We start from the raw sequence: 8,141 nt of genomic DNA, 5'->3' as shown, positions 1-8,141 counted from the left end.
TGGGCTAATTCGGACTTGCACAATATAGATCCCATTAAAGAGGGAAGCTCTCTATAAGAATATTGTAAAATTGTGACGGAATATTTGAGACGAAGCATTCTGTCACAAATTGTGACGGATTTGTGATGCATTTATGACAAATCAACCTTACATGGACGAAATTATCAAAAGATTTTATCTTTTCCTAAATTTTTTTTTAAGAGTAACGGATTTGTGACAAATTTGTGACAGATATTAAATTTAGTTTTTGTGACGAACATATTTTTGTCACAAAATTATGGCAGAAGAGAAGAAATGACAATACTTTGTCAAAAATCCGTCACAAATTTTGTGACACATTATATTTTCCGTCACAATATTATAAAAGAGCAATTATCTAATAAAAATAATTTTGTGACAGATTTATTTTCCGTGACAATAATTTTTGACGGAACATTCAGTCACAATTTTAGAAACATTTGGACAACTTATAAATTTTTCCCAAAATATTTGGCCCATTTTTTAGTTTTCCCCGGCAAATGTTTGGCCCACTTTTTAGTTTCCCTCCGCCAAACCTCTCATTCCACAAAACCCTTAAGACTTAGACCCATTTTCTCATTCCACTCCTCCCTGCTTCTCTCTCTCTTTCAACACAAAACACAAATGGCGATTCTTATACCCTTCTAGACTCAACGCCACAGCAACACTTGCAGGTTTGGTTTTGCTCCAGTCACTTCATCCACACTCAATAGCTTTTGGATCTTTCAATTTTTGTTCAGATTTGTCTATGTTTTTCTTGAATATTATTTTTCAGAGTGAATAACATTTGGGTATTGTTGTTGGTTCTTCTATCTAAGCTCAGAAAACTCCGATTTAGCTAAAAAGAATTTGCATGCAACTATTTTAGGTACAATTTTTAAAGGGTCTTTATTAAGCTTTGATATTGGGTCATTCACTTGAAGTGGGTTTGAAATACTTCTCAGATAGGTGAGATTTTAGTTTCTTGTTTATGATTTGGTCTTAATTTTGAGCAAAGGAAAAAGCTCTAATTTTGCTAAAGGAAACAATTGTGCCTAATGTAGATATCAACTTTGTTGTCTTGGAAAAAAGTAAAAAATGAAGAATGTGCAGGCTTTTGTTTTCCAGCTTTTGAAAAGTTTTTCTATATATGCTTAATAAATTTATGATATGTTTTAGGTAATAATTTTCTGGTTATTAAGATGAATATGGTCCTTGTTAAAACAAGACTCACCCCTATTTGAGCTAATTCATCATTGTAGTTCATAGACAATTCATCAACCTCCTCATAGGATATAACATTCATGGTAGAGTTACTGTCGCAATGGTTAGGAACTCAAAATTACTCTTAGTTGTCGAAAGGGGCCGGGTGCGTAGGATAAGCCTCATATTGAGTGCATTTGAGTGTTTCAAAAATTCTTTAGGAGTGGTGGTGATTTTCAATTTGCTATAACTTGTGTTATTATACCTTCTTTTTGGTTGTTTTTGGTTATATACCTGCTATATATGTTGCTTCCTGACTCTAAATTGATTTATATCATTTTATTGCTGGAATCTTATAAAGTAAACTAAGTGCTCTTAAACAATATTAATTATCTTATTTATATTGTCTAAATGTCTTAAACTATGGTCATTTATATTTTTCTGTTTCATTCTCTTTTTTGGATCAGTTTCTTCAACATATAGGCAAGGAGTTAAGCACCTCCCTAGCAGAAAGATTAAAAAAGAAATTAACAGTTCCAAGAAGTATGCAGTTTTAGATATTTTTCTGATTTATCTAGTGAATGGTAATTTCTATTTCAATATTTGGTATTACATATGTTTTTTCCATGGGACTTTTATTGATGTTGATACAGTTAAGTAGGAAACTTGTGCCTTTTCTAGTTATCATTGAATCTTGTTAAATTAGTGCCATTTTCTGTTGGATTCTATAGCAGAATGCAAGCTTGACATGTCTGCTTTAGTACAAATATGTTCTAATAGATTAAATTTACTTTTTAAAAAATAGCTAGATAATAGACAACTTTAATTACAACAAATAATCTTGTTTGTCATCATGTAAGTTCTAACACATGCTTATTCTTTGTGTTAAAGTGTACAATATGAATAATTCTGATCGTGAGTGGATGTATGCTAGAGTATTGGAAGATGGATTCATAAATCCTAGATTTATTATAGGGGTTGAGGAGTTTGTTGCATTTGCTAAAAGACATCCAGAATGCATGGATGGTGAAAAGCTAAGATGTCCTTGTAATCATCGTAAGTGTCGAAATAAAAATATTTTGGATGAGTTTACAATTATGACACATCTTGGGACGTACGCTTTGAACCGAATTATTATCGTTGGTATCACCATGGAGAAAGTTATATGCCACATCCAACTAGGGCTGCTCGGTGGGCCGGGCCTGAACCGGACCGGGCCCGCGGTCCTAACGGGCCTGGTGGGCCTGGTGGGCTGGTCTTGGTGGGCCTCCTGAGCCCGTCACGGGCTGGTCTTCAAGGTTGAGCCCACGAGCCCGGGACCGTTTAGCCCGGGACCGGCAGGCGGGCCCAACGGCGATTTTTTTTTTAAAAAAAAAAATTTAAAATTCTCCAACGGCCATATTTAAAATCTAGCCGTTTGGGCTGAAAATATGACTGTTTTTAATTTTAAAAAATGGCCATTTGGCCCCCAAACTTTATTTTAACCCCAAACTTTATATAATTACACTTTTCCCCATTTCTCAACTATAAATACCCCTCATTCTTTCATTTTTATTCACCAATTCATCAATATCTCTCAATCTCTCTACTACAATTACTTAATTTATTGTTGAAATTTCGTGAAAAATTGTGAAGTTGTTGAATTGAAGTTTTCAAGTGTTCAACGATTTTCAATTTTCAAGAAGTTGTTCGGCAATCCGGTAAACTCGTTTCAACTCTTACGTTTTTAGAATATATTTTTGTGTGGTTTAGTTTGCATAATTATAATTAATATGGCATTTACTTTGAAAAAAATGTTTGGTAAAGGAAAAGATAAAACCGGTGAAAGTAGTGGCCAACCAACTACCCTTCCCCCGGCTCCCCGACCTAGAAAAGATAAGCAAGTTGAAAGTAGTCGCCAACCTAGACGTCCTCCTCCTTCCGTAATTCTTGATAGTGATCACCCTTGTTTTCAATTTACCGATAGTGAATTTTATCATAATGTTGCACCAGGTGATAGATTAGATGATGAAATTATGAATGCTCTTTATCCTAATGAAACCATCTTAGAAAATAATGAGGAAAATGAGGATGATGATGAAACCCAAGCACCGGATTTAGATGATACACCTACTAGTCCTCTTAATAACCCAAGTGATGCACCGGTCGACCCACCTGTAGAAACTCCTACTTTTAATAGAGAACCTGCTAAACGCCTAGAAACATCATTAGTTTGGAATTTTTTTACTCAAGTAAGAGAAAAAAATAAGGCTAAGTGTAAAACTTGTGGGAAATTAATGTCGCATAAATATACTGGAGACCGTAGCAGCACAGGTAGTTTGACTAGGCACATAAAAACACACCCTAGAGATAAGGCTAGATTTTTTCAAATGAAAGCGCAGCTAGAGGGGACAAGTGTAGATTCTGCGGTTAACCCTAGTACATGTTCAAATCTAGTTCAACCAGGAATTAACACTGTCACCGGAGGTATTTTATATTACGATCCAAATAGAGATCGTGAAGAATTAGCAAAGATGATTACTGTTATGTGCTTACCTTATACTTTTGCTTCTAATCCTAATTGGGTTCATTATATTAGAAGAGTGTTTAATCCTACTTATAAAGGTTGGCCTCGCGCAACAGTTAAGAGTGATATTTATAAATTCAAACATGAATATGAACAATATTTGCGGTATTTATTTACTCATATACCTAATCGGATTTCTATTACTACTGATATTGGTAGAAGTGGTAATGATTGTGATTACCTAACTGTTACAAGTCATTGGATAGATGAGGAATGGATAATGCAAAAACGCATAATTGCATATAGAATAATTAATTCGCGTCACACAGGTAAGTTTATAGCTAACACTGTTGCAGATATTTGTAGATATTTTTGCTTTAGCGATAAAATAATGGCAATTTCAATGGATAATGCTTCTAGTAACACCAGTGCTATAGGCATGCTTACAACAACACTAAATCCTGCATTTACTAATATTTTCCATGTTAGATGTATTTGTCATATTTATCATTTAATTGTCGGTGATGGTATGCGAATATTAAACATAGAAATTGAAAAGGTTAGAATGGCTCTTAATTGGCTTTTTTATTCAAACCGTAGAAGTAGACTTAGAGAGTATTTTAAAAAATGTGATGAATATGGCCTTAGAGAAAGAAAGGTTCCTAAACCTTGCCCGACTAGATGGAATTGTATGTACGAAAGTTTAGTAGTAGCATATGAATATAGAAACCCAATTAATGCAACGTTTAATTCTCGGGTAGGTGGTGAGGATGATGATGAAATGCTTACCACTCAAGATTGGACTAATGTTAAAATTCTTTTAGATTTTTTAGAACATTTTCAAATTGCTACAAATGCATTTTCTGGGCAATATTATCCTACTATTTCAAACTGTTTAGTTTATATTGCAGCACTATCTGATTTGTTTGTTGAATTTAGTGAGGGTGGGGATATTTATGAACTTGCTATAAATGAAATGAAACAAAAGTTTAAAAAATATTTTTTTCCTATCCCTCCTATTTATGGTCTTGCTGCAATGCTAAATCCTACAATGAAATTGGGAGGTCCTCATTTTTGGTATTCAAATATTTATAAGGCTTTAGATCTTTCAAATGAGGAAATTGCGACACTTGCAGATGCAAAAGCTTCAATTAAGATTAACGCTCAAACAGTTTATAATGCTTATCAACTTGCCTTAGAGCATGCTAGGCCAACTATTCCAACCCCTACTTCGTCTAGCTCACAATCCTCTAAAAGAGTTGCGGGCTTAAAAGCTCTTAAATCTTGGACGGAGTTCAGGGGGTCTCAAGGTGAAAATTATGATGAAACTTCACATCTAAATGAGCTTCAAGTTTATTTGTCTCAGGGACTTGAAAAGGAGAATCCAGACGGCTCTTTTGATCTTTTGGAATGGTGGAAGGCAAGGGAAAAACATTTTCCTGTTCTTGCAAGGATGGCTCGGGATATTTTATCAATTCAAGCTTCAACTGTTGCATCAGAGAGCGCTTTCAGTCAAGCAAGACTGCAAATAGGTGATCATAGAGCGTCTATGAGGGATAGCTTGGAAAAATCAGTATTGTTTAGAGATTGGATCCGCTCGGAAAGAAGAAACTTTGGAATTGCAGAAGCACAACCGGCGATAGATGAAGCTTATGAAGAAATGATAGCGGAACTTGCGGAGGATTCGGCTTCGCCCGGAAGTGGTGATGAACAAGCTTCTTTTCCACCACCACCAACGCAACCTCCTCCGAACCTTGAAGGATTTATGAGATTTGTTAGAGATAATACATAGAATAATATGTAACTTGTATTTTGGCACATCTTCCTTAGTTTTTTTCCCTTCTAATGGTGGTATTAGTACCTTGTTGTGCTCATTCCATTGGGGGAAGGATGACTAAGAAAGATATGCCATTTTTTGGTAATAAAATTTATTGCTTCTACCCATGAGCTTCTTTTCGCAATATTTCTTTGTCTATACTTAGAATTGTTTATAAGCTACAATATATACATAATATACAATATATATACTACAAGAAAATATATAAGAGAATATATATACATAAGATACAATATATATACTACAAGACAATATATTATGCTACAATATATACATAATATACAATATATATACTACAAGAAAATATATAAGAGAATATATATACATAAGATACAATATAATATACTACAAGAAAATATATTATGCGAAAATATATACATAATATAACAAGACAATATATTATGCTACAATATATACATAATATACAATATATATACTACAATATATATACATAAGATACAATATAATATACTACAAGAAAATATATAAGAGAATATATATACATAAGATACAATATATATACTACAAGACAATATATTATGCTACAATATATACATAATATACAATATATATACTACAAGAAAATATATAAGAGAATATATATACATAAGATACAATATAATATACTACAAGAAAATATATTATGCGAATATATATACATAAGATACAATATATATACTACAAGAAAATATATTATGCGAATATATATACATAAGATACAATATAATATACTACAAGAAAATATATTATGCGAATATATATACATAATATACAATATATATACTACAAGAAAATATATTATGCGAATATATATACATAAGATACAATATATATACTACAAGAAAATATATAAGAGAATATATATACATAAGATACAATATAATATACTACAAGAAAATATATTATGCATGACAATTTAGTGTTTTACTATTGTTTTGTTATTTTCTTTTTCGTCAAGCACTTTAATAATTAGATATACATATATACTACATATATATTTTTAATATAGCCATGATACTACAAGAATTTGTCTTAAAAAAAAAAAAAAAAGCCCGCTAGGCCCGCGAAGCCCACGAGCCCGGCACGTTAAGCACAGGACCATGTGGGCTTAGGCCCGTCACGGGCCGGTTCCACCCATTGAGCCCACGAAGACCGGGACCGCGAGGCCCGGCCCGTTAGGCTCACTAAGGCCCGGGCCCGGGACAAAATACAGCATTACATCCAACTGTACTTTATGATCATCAAGAAGAAACTTTTGGTGAAACTATAAACTCTCAATCTCATAATGCATTTCAATCTATGGTTTTTGATGTTGGTGGACCTTCCTTTGATGCTAATATAGAAGAGGAACCAAATCGAACCATGCAAAATCTTTATAATATGCTCAAAGCATCAGAACAGGAAATTTGGCCGGGAAACCCACACTGATCAAATATCTTTTGTTAGAAATTATTTCACTGGAGTTCTGCTGAGGACGCCATAATCAAACATACTTGGAAAAAAGTGGCATCTAAAGCTGCACAAATGGCGAAAATTTAGAACCAGACTTACTTTTATTAAAGAGCATATATGGGAAAGCTGGCAGGCACACTGTTCATCGGAAAAGTGGCTTGAAAAATCTCGTGTCGCCACTCAAAATCGGTGTAGCGAGACTGGTGGTCCAGGCACTGGTCCAAGCAAGCATACCGGTGGTTCTAGGTCTACAGTGGAGCATACTATAAAATTGGTATTGAATTTAACCTTTCAATAGAGTAATTATATGACCTTATCTCCTATTTGAATATTGTACTCTATTATTCAGGCAATAGAATTACATCGTCCAGCAAATTCATGGGATATATTTAAGAAGCTGCATAAAAGAAAGGATGGGAACTTTGTGGATACCAAGTCTAAGACTGTTGGTGTAAGTTTCTTTTATAATATTTCATCATTTTATTTGAGAATGAATATGAGGAATATTACTGGTGCAATCCACTTATCTGAAAGCTTCTTCACATCATCTCATTTCCTGTTTAATTAGCATTTCATTTCTTGTTCTGATGCAGAAATGAAACACATATTCTAACTTATTCTATTTCTTATTGTGCTTCAAAGAATCAGCTTATGAGTCACTAAGTATAAGTTTATTTTTACTTAAGAATATCAGTTGAAAGCTTGTGATAGCATCTATTCTGGTCAAGTTTTTTTATTCTAATCTTGAAAATGATAATCCTATGAGTCTATGACAAGTTGATATATGACAATTATTTTTATGAGTTTTAGAGATTTGCTTCTTTGCATCTGTGATTCAAGTTTTAAACTACATATAATGAACTTTGCTTCTTTAGTTGCTTATGTGAGTGAGCTGTAAAACTTAATTATAGAAAATCTTTGTATATTACTTCTCATTAGTTTCTTATTTTGATAAATGTATATAGGATAAAATGGAAGCTGCGATGGCTGCTGCTATTCCGAGCTCATCCGATGATTCACAAGAAGTTCAAAATGCCGATATAAATCGCCTATACTTGGATGTTGTCGGCGGAGAAAAGAAAAGACGTGTATGGATTGGGCTCTCAAGCTGCGACTTTGTATGAAGGTTGCAATTCTGCCACTTCA

General features: G+C 33.5%; 1 long non-coding RNA gene across 1 annotated transcript; it reads left to right on the top strand.

The window, feature by feature from the left end:
- Positions 1-521: 521 nt before the first annotated feature.
- Positions 522-5,650, top strand: LOC138880346 (uncharacterized). The gene is made up of 2 exons (XR_011402963.1): positions 522-1,784; positions 5,073-5,650. It is a non-coding gene; the product is annotated as an uncharacterized lncRNA (long non-coding RNA).
- Positions 5,651-8,141: the final 2,491 nt, after the last annotated feature.

This window comes from Nicotiana sylvestris, chromosome 10 (assembly GCF_000393655.2).
Source record: "Nicotiana sylvestris chromosome 10, ASM39365v2, whole genome shotgun sequence".
Lineage (NCBI taxonomy): Eukaryota > Viridiplantae > Streptophyta > Magnoliopsida > Solanales > Solanaceae > Nicotiana > Nicotiana sylvestris.
This window is presented reverse-complemented; position numbering and strand designations above follow the sequence as displayed.